At 42.6% G+C, this 15,121-nt stretch overlaps 1 protein-coding gene across 3 annotated transcripts in view; it reads right to left on the bottom strand.

Moving 5' to 3' along the window:
- Window positions 1-15,121, bottom strand: part of LOC126442621 (F-box/LRR-repeat protein fbxl-1-like) — a 136,628-nt gene that overhangs the window by 13,541 nt on the left and 107,966 nt on the right. The gene's annotated exons all lie outside the window — the stretch shown is intronic.

Below are 15,121 nucleotides of genomic sequence, written 5' to 3'. Positions count from 1 at the left end.
CGCCGGCAGCGCCGATAGCACAAAGGTAACTGGCTCGGAATGGGAGAACCCGGGTTCGAATCTCGAAGAAACCTAGCGGATGTTATTATTTTCATTTGTATTTTTCCATATCTCAATTGATAAGGATAGGACGGTTAATAAGGTAAGTAAATCAATAACGAATGATAATAATAAGGTAAGCAAACTAATTTCCCAAACGCCGTGAGTTAGTAAAGTATTAAACTTTTAAGCCTCGTCACATGAAAACAACTCCGAGCAAGAGTGCTGCGAATTCCTCACGAGGGATCACAGACAGCCAACCGTGCGACGCTTGTTTACAGCGAGGCACGGGACAGAATGTACGCGCGGAGAGTTTTGTTGTCCCGGTTGCCTCTTCGTCATATCATAGTTGAGAACCTGGAAGAGTGAAGGTGTGCAGCACGAGCCTTATAGAAGTCAATCGGAAAGAGTTGTTTTCCGTCATAGGCTGCCGCGAACCTCGCCGATACATGTAGTGATTTTTCCATCGTTAATGCGCCGAATGAAATACGATTTGTGAATGAATACAGTCCTTCCGTAAGTAACATATGACGAGTATTGTCTGTAGTTTGTGGTAATTAGCTCGTCTGTTTATGCTGTAGTAACTAGTTATTGTTTGTTGTGTCATATTTTTTCGAGATTCGAACCCGGGTTCTTCGAGACCCAGCCAGTTACCTTGGCCGGTGCGCTATCAGCGCTGTCGCCGAATAGCGTTTACCACGTGGGCACAGAAGCGGCAGTTATAAAAGTTTCTTTCCTCGATTTCTGGAAAAGTTTGCGTTTACGGACCCCATACCCGATGATGAAAAATGTTCTATTTACAATTATCTATCGATCCCTCCAATTTCGAGTCGATTGCTCTTCACAACTTTTAGGGGCGATTTTCTCAAACACGCGGGGGTGTTGACCCAAAATAACTTCGATTCCTTCGTTTTAGGTTGTACACAAGCGACCTGCCAAATTTGAGCCGAATCGGTTGGCCGTGTCTGAGGCCTTCCCCTTGTAAGCCGCACTTGAATCGAAGCCGCACCTGAAAAATGAGACTCGAAAGCAAGAAAAAAAAATTTTCCCGAATCTAAGCCGCACCTGAAATTTGAGACTCGAAATTCAAGGGGAGAGAAAAGTTTTAGGCCGCACCTCCAAATCGAAACAAAGTTGGTTCATTTTAATACGAGACACAATTTAGGTCGAATGAATGACGATACAGCTACAGTAGTTTGGTTCGAGTCGTAAGCTTAGCAATTAAGCTTTACCAGGTAGCCATTGCTATGCGTCAGGCGCTCCGTCGGTATTTATACGGGTACCCTTCCTTTTTCACGTGCTTCGTCTGGTTTGAATTGATTGCTTATATTTCTTTGATCTCGTAAGTGCCGTTCTCTTTGTTATAGGTGTTTACGTCACTCTGAGCGGAAAATGCATTACTGTACTGTGTCACGCATTGTTTGTAGCATTATGATAGTGAGTGTTTACGGCCTGTCGCCGCTCGCGGCATGGCTTGCTTATGTGCGCGCTACCGCCGCTTACAATGGCAGCGGGGGGTGGGGGGCGGGGGAAGATGTTCTGAACGAGAGTTTAGCGAAAATTTTTCTCCGTTTGAAAATCTTTGCAGACACCTCTTTAGTACATTACATTCTGCACAGAAATTAGAGTCATCTTAGATTTAAAAATCTAGTCAATTGCCGTGCTTCATTTCTGACTGTATCACTAATAGGCATAAGAATAATACGAATAGGTCTAGCGGTTCTAGGCGCTCAGTCCGGAACCGCGCAACTGCTACAGTCGCCATGCCTCGGGCATGGATGTGTGTGATGTCCTTAGGTTAGTTAGGTTTAAGTAGTTCTAAGTTCTAGGGGACTGATGACCACAGATGTTAAGTCCCATAGTGCTCACAGCCATTTGAACCATTTAATACGAATATAAACATGACATGATATGTACATTCTTCCGCGTTTGCTGTTGTCTCACTCTAGTTTCGTAGTTTATTACGCAGACAGGATTTAAATGAGATAGCAGCAAACACGAAAGAATACATGGCAAAATGTTTGTATTCGTATTATTATATTGTGGTGAAGAGAATACCGCATGTGATTCACAATTCATAAAATTTCCTATTAGCAACCATCTCTTCTCACAGGTAGGTAAAAATTCAGAATGTAGAGTTGGCCATATTGACAAAAACCCCAAACAGTCTTGCCAGTCGGATTTTCATAGTACATTGAAATGCTGCTACATTCGAAGATGAACAATACGGTATTTGTATTTACTTCGTTGGATAATGTATGAAAATGCAGTGGTCGAAACTCGGGGCGGAGGAATAAGCTCATCTTCCATTTTTTTTAAATTTATTTATTGACGCAGAGGTTTTGGCACCAGTATTTATCTTTGTGCCTGCAAAGCAAGCCTGTGTAGCACTACATATATTCGACGGCAGAAGTTAGTTGTGGCGGCACCTATGAACATTTTTCAGAACTTCCGCTTACTTTGCACTCGATTCTAAGCCGCAGGCGGATTTTTGGATTACAAAAACCGGAAAAAAAGTGTGGCTTAGATTCGAGTAAACACGGTACACAGGGATGGCTAGAGGACAAATGTAAGGAGGTAGAGGCTTATCTCACCAGGGGTAAGATAGATACTGCCTACAGGAAAATTAAAGAGACCTTTGGAGAAAAGAGAACCACTTGTATGAATATCAAGAGCTCAGATGGAAACCCAGTTCTAAGCAAAGAAGGGAAAGCAGAAAGGTGGAAGGAGTATATAGAGGGTCTATACAAGGGCGATGTTCTTGAGGACAATATTATAGAAATGGAAGAGGATGTAGATGAAGATGAAATAGGAGATATGATACTGCGTGAAGAGTTTGACAGAGCACTGAAAGACCTGTGTCGAAACAAGGCCCCGGGAGTGGACAACATTCCATTAAAATTACTGACAGCCTTGGGAGAGCCAGTCCTGACAAAACTCTACCATCTGGTGAGCAAGATATATGAGACAGGCGAAATACCCTCAGACTTCAAGAAGAATATAATAATTCCAATCCCAAAGAAGGCAGGTGTTGACATATGTGAAAATTACCGAACAATCAGTTTAATAAGTCACGGCTGCAAAATATTAACGCGAATTCTTTACAGACGAATGGAAAAATTAGTAGAAGCCGACCTCGGGGAGGATCAGTTTGGATTCCGTAAAAATATTGGAACACGTGAGGCAATACTGACCCTACGACTTATCTTAGAAGCTAGATTAAGGAACGTCAAACCTACGTTTCTAGCATTTGTAGACTTAGAGAAAGCTTTGGACAATGTTGACTGGAATACTCTCTTTCAAATTCTGAAGGTGGCAGGGGTAAAATACAGGGAGCGAATGGCTATTTACAATTTGTACAGAAACCAGATGGCAGTTATAGGAGCTGAGGGAAACGAAAGGGAAGCAGTGGTTGGGAAGGGAGTGAGACAGGATTGTAGCCTCTCCCCAATGTTATTCAATCTGTATATTGAGCAAACAGTGAAGGAAACAAAAGAAAAATTCGGAGTAGGTATTACAATCCATGGAGAAGAAATAAAAACTTTGAGGTTCGCCGATGACACTGTAATTCTGTCAGAGACAGCAAAGGACTTGGAAGAGCAGTTGAACGGAATGGATAGTGTCTTGAAAGGAGGATATAAGATGAACATCAACAAAAGTAAAACGAGGATAGTGGAATGTAGTCGAATTAAGTCGGGTGATGCTGAGGGACTTAGATTAGGAAATGAGACACTTAAAGTAGTAAAGCAGTTTTGCTATTTGGGAAGCAAAATAACTGATGATGGTCGCAGTAGAGAAGATATAAAATGTAAACTGGCAATGGCAAGGAAAGCGTGTCTGAAGCAGAGAAATTTGTTAACATCGAGTATAGATTTGAGTGTCAGGAATTCGTTTCTGAAAGTATTTGTATGGAGTGTAGCCATGTATGGAAGTGAAACATGGACGATAAATAGTTTGGCCAAGAAGAGAATAGAAGCTTTCGAAATGTGGTGCTACAGATGAATGGTGAAGATTAGGTAGGTAGATCACATAACTAATGAGGAGGTATTGAATAGGATTGGGGAGAAGAGAAATTTGTGCCACAACTCGACTAGAAGAAGGGATCGGTTGGTAGGACATGTTCTGAGGCATCAAGGGATCACCAATTTAGTATTGGAGGGCAGCGTGGAGGGTAAAAATCGTAGAGGGAGACCAAGAGAAGAATACACTAAGCAGATTCAGAAGGATGTAGGTTGCAGTAGTTACTGGGAGATGGAGCAGCTTGTACGGGATAGAGTAGCATGGAGAGCTGCATCAAACCAGTCTCAGGACTGAAGACCACAACAAGAACAACAACATCAACGGTACACAGATCGCTCTGGAGCGCTGCACACGTGTGGAAGTGGTAGTGAGCGGTCACGAGGCGGTGCAGTAAGGCGTGCTGAGCAGGAGACGTGGCAGAGTGGCGCAGAGGAGGTGTCTCGTCTGCAGGTGACGTGACCACACCGTCAGTGAAGTTGCCGCATTTATTGGGGTATCGACACAGAGCGTCTGCTGTGCCTACAGAGGCTACTGCACAACTCACAGCATTATAGAACAGAGGTCCTAACGAGATTCTAACGGACAGGGAGACGAGTGTCGCGCCTTTTCGACGATAATTCCGTACCTGACAAGAACTGCTGCATTTTCGAGATGAACATTGTAAAGAGAACTGCACGTAACGAACGTACGGTGTTTGGTGCCTCACAGAAGGCTGTCATTCAGAGCTGCACGTAAAGCTCAAAGTTGCAGCTCGAGTTACGCACTGTAATTGAGTCGACAACTTCACGAGCGGTCTGCATCCGAGTATTATTCTCGATGACTTTTACCTCGATTGTCTTCTCACACAGTTGCCTTTCTCAAATTTTCTCGGTGCACAGGACCTGCTACACAATGCCAAATATTGCAGTCTGACTTCTTCTCCGTCTACAAAATACCGAGGGCGGGAAGAGAGCTTTGTAGTATTTACACTACTAAATGATGTAACAACTCTTTGAAGAACCATTATGTTTTCGGTTGTTCTTTCTAACAATTACAACACAGTGTGAGGGTAGTGGTGTGTAGTATCTGTAAGTGGTTGTTCTTTGGTGGGCGACAATGCCCAGTGGCGCAGAGAGTCGCTAAGTAGAGGCAGTTGTTGAGAGGCTGTGGACGGTGTAGGCTGCGTGAGCCGAAGGCGGTTGCGTAGCGAAGGATTTATCTCTGTGTTTAATAGTAGTGGCACAGTTTGATTAATAGTGTGTTTATGTTTGTGCAGTGTGATAAGGGAAAAAAATTAAATTTTACCAGTTCTTAATGCGTCTCCATCAGTTAGTACCACACCACTGCATGTAACAATGAACGAAATCTCGATATACACGGTCAACTAAAACAAGAGGAATGTAACATAATAATCATTAGTTAAGCCATATAATCTCCAAGGAGACGGGAGCTTATAATTGCACCTCTTGTTAATCAGAAAAACATATCCAAAAGGAATCTCAGAACAGATCAGAAGAGAATGACACCTTTCTTCAGCTCCTTTCAACCGTCCGTCTGGACGTCGTCATTCTGGACGGCTCGCCTCAGTCTCTGCCTTCTGAGACACAGCCGAGCCACGACGCAAAGCACGAGTGACGCCTACACTACAGGTGGCGACACCTGACCGCTATCGCACCCTGGTGACATTCTGTGCTAGCTTGGCTCGCTCCGACTCTGCACACTCGTGAAACCGGCACGAACACAGTGGAAAATTCTCTGCAGCCCAACCACCTAAGCAATAGTTTTACACTGACACCTTCCATCTGACCGTGAGGAAGAGGTGGAGCAACCACGAGCTGCACACATTCGACGAGCCAAATGACACGGACTGGACAGTACCCAGTTGGAGTTGTACGGTTTGGTCCAGTGGGTCGTGATACTGCTCATTTTTGTACGACACTAGGTATCGAGTGTACTGGTGACCCAATGAGGTGTTTAATCTGCAGTATGTACCGTGACTTGAGCACTTTTGTTGAGGTTACTGTGAACATTAACAGTGTTTATTTCCACATTCTCAGTAACCAAACGTTTTCCTTCTGTGTATGTTCCTGATCAGTATGCTGTGGACACTCCTGTCATTTGAGATGACAACAGCCATGTTCACAGGGCTGTAAGCATACATACCCAGTTTCATGAACATTCAATAGCCCTGCCACACCTTGACTTCTCCTCTATATCAGCCAGTATAAATCCCATTGGAGAATATGTGGGACTCATACAATGTAGGCTTTCACAGCCGGTGTTGTCTTCAGTTGAAACTTCCTGGCTGAGAGGCCGTGGTCGATGTATAAAATTTCCACCTGACGTTTCGTCTCCATCTGCGGGAGACATCTTCTGAGGTCGACCGGCTACTGCCACTGATGCACCATGTACTCTCGCATTTATAGAGCGCATAGAGGGCACCACCATTCGTCACGTGATGCCGACGGTATGCCTATCTTTGGGAGGCGTCATCATTCTCGATTAAGAGTAATTGATTGTCATTCTGCTGGCGCAACGTCGACATCCATATTTTGTCCAACTTTAAAACTTCCTCTTTTCTATTAAAGTTGTTATGGTGTTTGTGAATTTCTATTGCTTCTCTACACATGCGAGCATGATAATGGGATGTTCGTGCTAGAACGCTTGTCTCATTAAATTTAATTTCGTGATTCCCATCTCGAAAAACATGCTCAGCTACGGCCGATTTTTCGATGTGTCCTAAGCGACAGTTACTTCTATGTTCGGCTAAGCGGTTGTTTACACTTCTTTTCGTTGTTCCAATATATACTTGTCCACAACTGCATGGAATTTTGTATACCCCAGGTGTTGATAGGGGATGTCGGGCGTCTTTTGCAGTTCTTAAATATTCCTTAATCTTCTTGGTGGGTCTGAAGATTGTTTCGAACCCATACTTGGCCAGAACTTTCTCGATACGGTCCGTGACCCACCATGAAGTTTAAGGAATATTTAAGAACTCGGGGCGGACGTCGTAAGACGTCCATTGAAGTTCGTTGTTGATCGATTAACTCAGTTTTTTATTACAGAGGGCAGCTAACCCTCTGGCCGAACACGCTGAGCTACCGTGCCGGCGTAGCTCTAGATGATCTGAGCATTGACGAGTGGCTCCGGCTGGGTTTGGCATACCTGAAACAGCGTCTGGACTCTCAGCCACTGTGAAGGTGTTAATGTGATGTCTTTATGGGGTGAGTAACTTTGTGTACGGTGCACTTAGAATGGCACTCTCTGCTGGCACACGCAAATGTTCACTTAGGTCGTATCAAAGCCAATCTTTGAAACTTGAATTTCTGCTGATGTATAAGATATTCAAACAACTTGAGGGAGCACAGTCAGGAGATGTTTTAGGCAACCAATGACACGTAGCCAGGTGAACAGCCCTTCATTTTCGCAGCACAAATGCAATAGGGCAGCATTGTGTGAGGAAGTTTAAAACCTCAATATGCAGGTCACATTCAGACAAACACTGTGATGATAGATGTCAAAAGTTATCAATAGCAAATACTAAATGGTGACGTCTCTACAAATGGAAGTTTTTGCTTAAATTCCATTTAAAATCCAGCTCTCTCCCTCTCTCTCTCTCTCTCTCTCTCTCTCTCCTGAAACAACAGAGAGACAGAGTTAATGTTGCTTCCTCTCCTGCTGATAATTAATATTCACAATCAATAACTTCCGGTGTTCATCATCTTTGGTTGTGCAGTGGAGCTAGTATTTACTCTCTCTCTCTCTCTCTCTCTCTCTCTCTCTCTCTGTGTGTGTGTGTGTGTGTGTGTGTGTGTGTGTGTGTGTGTGTGTCCTTTTCGACCAGCATACCGAGGTTTTAAACTTCCGTGCACAGCACACTCTCATCTCTCATTGCATATGTGGCTCTCAAACGGTGGGGTGTGTGCCTATCGAAATATTGGCGGTTGTCAAACACGTCACCAGCTGTGTTCTAATAAGACATTTGAACAAGTACACTCTCGAATAGTACCAAATACGAGAGTCGAGGAAAAAAATATTTGGTTTTTGGTTCTCCAGCACTTTTCATTGAAGATAATTGAAGAAAACTTATTTTACAACATATTTTGGTAGCTGAGCTACTTTTCTATGTAGCTGCCACTCAAATTTAAATACCTGTCACAGACTCATTTGCCATCAAGTTGTTGAGCCAGTCACTACTGACCTCTTTCAGTTTGTTGTCATTACCATTGTGCTCTCAGCTCAAAAAGTTCTTCATTTTGTGAAAAATATCATAATCATTTCATGACCAGATCTGGGCTATGACGTCGCTGTTCAAAAGCTTTCCACGTAAACTGCCATGGCGACGCAGCAGAATGCGGCTGAACATTATTGTGAAGAACCACAGTGCTGCCGGAAAACAACCCATGCATCAGTTTTGATTTGCCTGGCACAGTCTCCGAAGGGTCTGACGGCAGGCTGCAGCATTTTTGGTCTCTCCTTTAACCCTACAGCCAACGAGCAGGATGCCCATTCAATCCCTAAACACTGTGACTGTAGCCTTTCTGGTGATCAGAATTTGTTGATTTTTTTTTTTGTTTTGATGTAAATCACGAATGGTGCCATTTGAATGACACGCACTTTGTTTCTGTACTTTTACATGGAACCCACGTCTTGCAACCAGTGACAATGCGGTTACAAAAATCCCCACCATACTTGTTGTGCTGTGTGAGAAATGTTGCTGCCAAATGTCAAGAATACCACCTGGTACACACTTTCTATAGCCGAAATCACCAGAATCAGTTTGATAAAATCCATGTGGTACACACTTTCTATAGCCCAAATCACCAGAATCAATTTGAAAAAACTGATCATGAAATTTCAGGAAAGGACAAGTTCAGTCCATCAAAAGTGGAACGTTTATGGCATCGAATTTTTTTCCTGGGTTTGTCAGTAGCAACTGCCAGTCTGGCTGATCGTTCTTCATCATAAATTTTCCTCTGTCTGCCACTAAATGTGATGCACAATTTTTGAACTAAAACTTCATTCAACACACTTCCATAATGTTTTGTTATGTGTTTCTAAATTTCAATACAGCAGACTTTTTGGCATTCAGAAACCACATTATGCTAAGAACCTCACACTTCATGATCATTACAAGGTGCTGTGACTATTGCCTACTTGCTGACACCATTTTCCAGAGGTCAACTGCTTCCTGCGCTGGAATCTTCCTCTTTTGACTTCATCCTACATTTTTATTCTACTCCTTCCCACTTTCTTCTGTGCTCTCACTGAACCTTCAAGAGCTGTTGTCAGAAATCCTTTTACTCATTTTATGTGTTCCGCTAAATCTGTTCCCCTTTTCTTAATGAAGTTTAGGAGATTTCTTTGCTTCTTTATGCTTTTCACTACCCCATTACTCCTCACTTTACCCACTCATGTTGTTTTCTCCATTCTTCTTTCAACCTCACATCTCAAATTCTTTAAATCTCCCTCACACACACACACACACACACACACACACACACACACACACACACACACACTCTCTCTCTCTCTCTCTACATCTAGATCTACATCCACATAGATATTCTGCAAGTCGTCATATGGTGTGTGGCAGGGGGTGTTCTGTACCAATACTTGTCATTTCCGTTTCTGCTCTATTCGCAAATAGAGAAAGGGAAAAATGATTATCTACGTGCCTCCATATGACCCCTAATTTCTCTATCTTATCTTCATGGCCCTTCACACAGAGTATATTACTGACAGTAGAATCGTTTGGCACCCTGCTTCAAATGTGGGTTCTCTACATCTTCTCAATAGTGTTTCTCGAAAATAACTTCATCTTTCCTCCAGAAATTCCCCTTTGAGTTCCTGAAACATCTCCATAACATTCACGTACAGTTCGAACCTACTGGTAACGAACCTAGCAGCCCACCTCTAAACTGCTTCGACGTCTTCCTTCAATCCGGCCTGATACAGATCCCAAACACTCGAGTAGTACTAGCTTCCTATATGCAGTCTCCTTTACAAGTGAACCACTCTTTCCTAAAATTCTCCCAATAAACTGAAGTCGACCAGTCAGCTTCCCTGCCACAGTGATCACACACTCGTTCCACCTCGTATCACTTTGCAACGTTAATCCCAGATATTTAAATGACTTGACTGTGTCAAACATGACACTAGTAATACTGTATCTGAACATTACAGGTTTGATCTTCCTACTCATCCACATTAACTTACATTTTTCCACATTTTGGGCTAGCTGCTATTCATCACACCAACTAAATTTTGTCTAAGTCATCTTGCATCTTCATACAGTCACTGAACTTTGACACCTGCAAACAACTGCAGATTGCCACCCACCCTGTCCACGAAATCATTTACGTATACAGAGAACAAGAGCGCTACTGTCACACTTCACTGGGGCACTCCTGGAGAAACACTTGTCTCTGACAAACACTCACCGTCGAGGACAACATACTAGGTTCTATTATTTAAGAAGTCTTCGAGCCACTCACATATCTGTGAACTCATTCCATATGCTCGTACTTTTGTTAACAGCCTGCAAGGGGGTAGCGTGTCAAGCCTGCAAGGGGGTAGCGTGTCAAATTCTTTCTGGAAATCTGCATGTTGCCCACCATCCATAATTCTCAGTATGTCACGTGGGAAAAGGGCAAGCTGACTCACACAAGCGAAACTGTGCTGATCCGTGTACATAAGCTTCTCATTCTCAAGAAAGTTAATTATATTCTTCTTAAATTTATTACATTCTGTCTCTCTCGCCTTCAATTCCCAGCTTTCACAGCCATGCAGAAAAACACTCTACACTCTCACTTGGTGGGATCATTAATTTTGTCACACGTTTAAAAATCATACAAATAAACAGTAAATGACACATGCAGTTTGTGTCATACTGGCACTGAAGACAATGAAGGTGTAAGACACAGTGGCGGGATTGGGGGTAGAATTGTGCAGCTCTCAGATCAAAACATTCTTTACTTTTTTTTTTGAAAGACCCTCTATTTCCCTGGATAAACTGAAAGAACCAGAGGATGTAGAGAGCCTCAGGGAAAGTATAAGGGAACAATTGACAAGAATGGGGGAAAGAAATACAGTAGAATAAGAATGGGTAGGTTTGAGAGATGAAATAGTGAAGGTAGCAGAGGATCAAGTAGGTAAAAAGACGAGGGCTAGTAGAAATCCTTGGGTAACAGAAGAGATATTAAATTTAATTGATGAAAGGAGAAAATACAAATATGCAGTAAATGATGCACGCAAAAAGGAATAGAAACGTCTCAAAAATGAGATCGACAGGAAGTGCAAAATGGCTAAGCAGGGATGGCTAGTGGACAAATGTAAGGATGTAGAGGTGCATATCACTAGCGGTAAGATAGATACTGTCTACACGAAAATTAAAGACACCTTTCGAGAAAAGGGAAGCACTTGCATGAATATCAAGAGCTCAGATGGAAACGCAGTTCTAAGCAAAGAAGGGAAAGCATAAAGGTGGAAAGAGTATATAGAGGGTCTATACAAGGGCAATGTTCTTGAGGACTATGTTATAGAAATGGAAGAGAATGTAGATGAAGATGAAATAGGAGATACGATAATGCGTGAAGAGTTTGACAGAGCACTGAAAGACCTGAGTCGAAACAAGGCCCCGGGAGTAGACAATATTCCATTAGAAATACTGACAGCCTTGGGAGAGCAAGGCCACATAAAACTCTACCATCTAGTGAGCATGATCTATGAGACAGGCGAAATACCCTCAGACTTCAAGAAGAATATAATAATTCCAATTCCATAGAAAGCAGGTGTTGACAGATGTGAAAATTACTAAACTATACGCTTAATGAGCCCCGGCTGCAAAATACTAACACGAATTCTTTACAGACGAATGGAAAAACTGGTAGAAGCCAACCTTGGGGAAGATCAGTTTGGATTCCATAGAAATGTTGGAACACGTGAGGCAATACTGACCCTGTGACTTATCTTAGAAAACAGATTAACAAAAGGCAAACCTACGTTTCTAGCATTTGTAGACTAAGAGAGAGCTTTTGACAACGTTGACTGGAATACTCTCTTTCAAGTTCTGAAGGTGGCAGGGGTAAAATATAGGGAGCGAAAGGCTATTTACAATTTGTATAGAAACCAAATGGCAGTTATAAGAGTTGAGGGGCATGAAAGGGGAGCAGTGGTTGGGAAGGGAGTGAGACAGGATTGTAGCCTCTCCCCAATGTTATTCAATCTGTATATTGAGCAAGCAGTGAAGGAAACAAAAGAAAAATTCGGAGTAGGTATTAAAATCCATGGAGAAGAAATAAAATCTTTGAGGTTCGCCAATAACACTGTAATTCTGCCAGAGACAGCAAAGAACCTGGAAGAGCAGTTGAACGGAATGGACAGTGTCTTGAAAGCAGGATATAAGATGAACACCAACAAAAGCAAAACGAGGATAATGGAATGTAGTCGAATTAAATCGGGTGATGCTGTGGGAATGAGATTAGGAAATGAGATACTTAAAGTAGCAAATGAGTTACTGATGATGGTTGAAGTAGAGAGGATATAAAATGTAGACTGGCAATGGCAAGGAAAGCGTTTCTGAAGAAGAGGAATTTGTTAACATCGAGTATAGATTTAAGCGTCAGGAAGTAGTTTCTGCAAGTATTTGTACGGAGTGTAGCCTTGTATGGAAGTGAAATGTGGACGATAAATAGTTTCGGCAAGAAGAGAATAGAAGCTTTCGAAATGTGGTGCTACAGAAGTATGCTGAAGATTAGATGGGTAGATCACATAACTAATGAGGAGGTGTTGAATAGAATTGGAGATAAGAGGAGTCTGTGGCACAACTTGACTAGAAGAAGGGATCGGTTGGTAGGGCATATTCTGAGACATCAAGGGATCACCAATTTAGTACTGGAGGGCAGCGTGGAGGGTAAAAATTGTAGAGGGAGACCAAGAGATGAATATACTAAGCAGATTCAGAAGGATGTAGGTTGCAGTAAGTACTGGGAGATGAAGAAGGTTGCACAGGATAGAGTAGCATGGAGAGCTGCATAAAACCAGTCTCTGGACTGAAGAGCACAACAACAACAGTAAAGTGGAAAAGTGAAGGGACACATACAGCACAAAAGCGTACAGGCTGACCTCGTCTGTTGACTGACAAAGACTGCTGACAGTTGAAGAGGGTCGTAATGTGTAATAGGCAGATATCTATCCAAACCATCACACAGGAATTCCCAACTGCATTATGATCCACTGCAAGTACTATGACAGTTAGGCAGGAGGTGAGAAAACTTGGAATTCATGGTGATAAGTCGCACATCACACTGGTAAATGGCAAACAACGCCTTGCTCGGTGTAAGGAGCATAAACATACAATGGACGATTGAACAGTGGAAAAACATTGTGTGGAGTGACAAATCACGGTATGCAATGTGGCGATCCGATGGCAGGGTGTGGGTATGGCGAATGCCCAGTGAACATCATCTACCAGTGTGTGTAGTGGCAACAGTAAAATTTATAGCTCGTGGTGTTATAGTGTGGACGTGTTTTTCATGGAATGGACTTGCACCCCTTGTTGTTTTGAGTGGCACTATCACAGTACAGGCCTACATTGACGTTTTAAGCACCTTCTTGCTTCCCACTGTTGAAGAGCAATTCAAGGATGGCGATTGTATCTTTCGACATGATCGAGCACCTGTTCATAATGTACCGCCTATGGCGGAGTGGTTACATGATAATAACATCCCTGTAATGGACTGGCCTGCACAGAGTCCTGACCTGAATCCTATAGAACACCTATGGGATGTTTTGGAGCACTGACTTCATGCCAGGCCTTACTACTGCCATCGATACCTCTTCTCAGTGCAGTGCTCTGTGGTGAAGAATGGGCTGTCATTCCCCAAGAAACCTTCCAGCACCTGATTGGACGTTTGCCTGCAAGAGTGGATGGTGTCATCAAGACTAAGGGTGGGCCAACAACAAAGTGAATGCCAGAATTACTGATGGAGGGTTCCACAAACTTGTAAGTCATTTTTAGTCAGGTGTCCAGATACATTTGATCACATAGTCTATCTTACAACCTGCCTCATAACTGCTTGACAGAAAGTCACCTCAATTTTCTGCTCGGTCTATGTGACTAAATAATCTTAATCGGGGGCCAGTAAGCTCTATCTCACACAGCAATCCACACCTATTATTTCTTCGCTTATGCTGTTATTATCAATTATCGGCACTTCTGAGCACTAGACATCTCTCACAGTTGGTCCCGTTCAACTCGATGTATTTCTCTTTAACAGCAGCATTTCTCCTGGAAGCAAAGAAGTACTGAGTTTTGATGTCATCTACTCAAATGCTCAACTCTTCTGCTTTCTTTTCTAGTCTGCCAAATACTTGTTCCAGTTCTTTCAATTTTCTGGACAACATGCAATCATCATAGGGATATGCTCGGTTTTGGTTCACATGGTTAAACAGAGTACCACATGGGTTATTGATCTTTCCCCTTCTCATCACTTTCTCCAACACTATGTTGAAAGGTAGTGCAGATAGTAGATCCCCCTGTCATAACTCTTGGTTAACTTCAAATTTTTAGAAGAATTTCTTTCTATTTGCACTTGGCATTTCATGCTGGTGAGGACCAATTGTACCAATCTCATTAGTTTATAATGAAATTTCATACCCATTACAATCTGATATAGCTTCTTCCTTTTAAAGCTATTGTAAGCCTTTTTGAAACCTACAATGAGCTGATGTACATCCACATTATGTTCATAGTGCTTCTCCATTATTTGCCTTATAGTAAATATACAGTCAGTCACTGATCTGCCCTGTCAGAAATCACACTGATGGTCTCCAAGTATCTCTTCTGCAAATGGAATGAGTCTCACAGGAATGACTTTGGCTAAGACTTTGTACACAACATCAAATAAGGCGATACCACAGTAATTTTCACAATCTGCTTTCTCCTTCTTCTTATAAATCGGGCAAATAATGGCCAAGTTCCACTGGTCTGACATCACTTCTTTTTCTCATATTTCAAAGATCAGCTGGTGGACAGGGTGTGTCAGATGTTCACCACCACCTTCAGTCATCTCTGCTGAAA

The sequence above is a fragment of the Schistocerca serialis genome, unplaced genomic scaffold (assembly GCF_023864345.2).
Source record: "Schistocerca serialis cubense isolate TAMUIC-IGC-003099 unplaced genomic scaffold, iqSchSeri2.2 HiC_scaffold_1393, whole genome shotgun sequence".
NCBI lineage: Eukaryota > Metazoa > Arthropoda > Insecta > Orthoptera > Acrididae > Schistocerca > Schistocerca serialis.
The sequence above is the reverse complement of the archived record's forward strand: the minus strand, read 5'-3'. Positions and strand labels throughout refer to the sequence as shown.